Source organism: Myotis brandtii, unplaced genomic scaffold (assembly GCF_000412655.1).
Source record: "Myotis brandtii unplaced genomic scaffold, ASM41265v1 scaffold251, whole genome shotgun sequence".
Taxonomy (NCBI): domain Eukaryota; kingdom Metazoa; phylum Chordata; class Mammalia; order Chiroptera; family Vespertilionidae; genus Myotis; species Myotis brandtii.
The window spans coordinates 2,110,215-2,110,794 of record NW_005359516.1 but is presented as its reverse complement, the minus strand read 5'-3'; the positions used below and the strand labels follow the sequence as shown (position 1 = coordinate 2,110,794).

At 62.4% G+C, this 580-nt stretch overlaps 1 protein-coding gene across 1 annotated transcript in view; it reads right to left on the bottom strand.

Moving 5' to 3' along the window:
* Nucleotides 1-574, bottom strand: part of ADD2 (adducin 2 (beta)) — a 93,907-nt gene extending 93,333 nt beyond the window's left edge. Inside the window, exon 1 of the mRNA XM_005867785.2 lies at nucleotides 250-574. The gene's annotated coding sequence lies outside the window, so the exon portion shown is untranslated. The remainder of the gene's footprint in view (nucleotides 1-249) is intronic.
* Nucleotides 575-580: the final 6 nt, after the last annotated feature.

Here is a 580-nt window from a genome sequence, read left to right as displayed (position 1 = left end):
CCCACGGCCCCCGCGCAGAGGCCAGCGCGCGGCAGCCCCGCTTCCCACAGAGCCTCCAATGTTACATCAGCAGCAGACACCTTCGGGCTTCAAACACAGCCGCGGGGAAGGGCTGCACCGAGGCGCACTCACTGCCAGGCGCTCGCCGGTCTGGACCAGTCGGGGTGGAAGGATGCTGTGGGGCTCAAATGCCAGGACCATAAACAAAACCCGGGCGAGCCGCGGCGCCCCTTCCGGAGACGGGCTTACCTTCTGCGCGGCGTTGTCTCCATCTCTGGGCTCCCACCGTAGGCTGTAGTTTTTGTTTTGTTTCGTTGTTGTTGTTGTTTTTCCTTCCCCCTTTGGATCTGCTTAATAAACGAACCCAGCTAATGTGCAGAGCAGCGTAGTCTCGCCATCCCGCAGCCCCGCGCCGTCAGAGCTGCCTGCCTGGAATCCCACCGGCGATGCAGCTTCTGGCGTCACCGGCGACTGCCCACAATAGAGGCTGCCACTCCTGCCACCAGAATTAAATCCCTTTCCCGCACGAGGCCGGGAGGAAAGGAGAGCTCTCCGGCGCTGCGCGCTGACAAAAGGACGC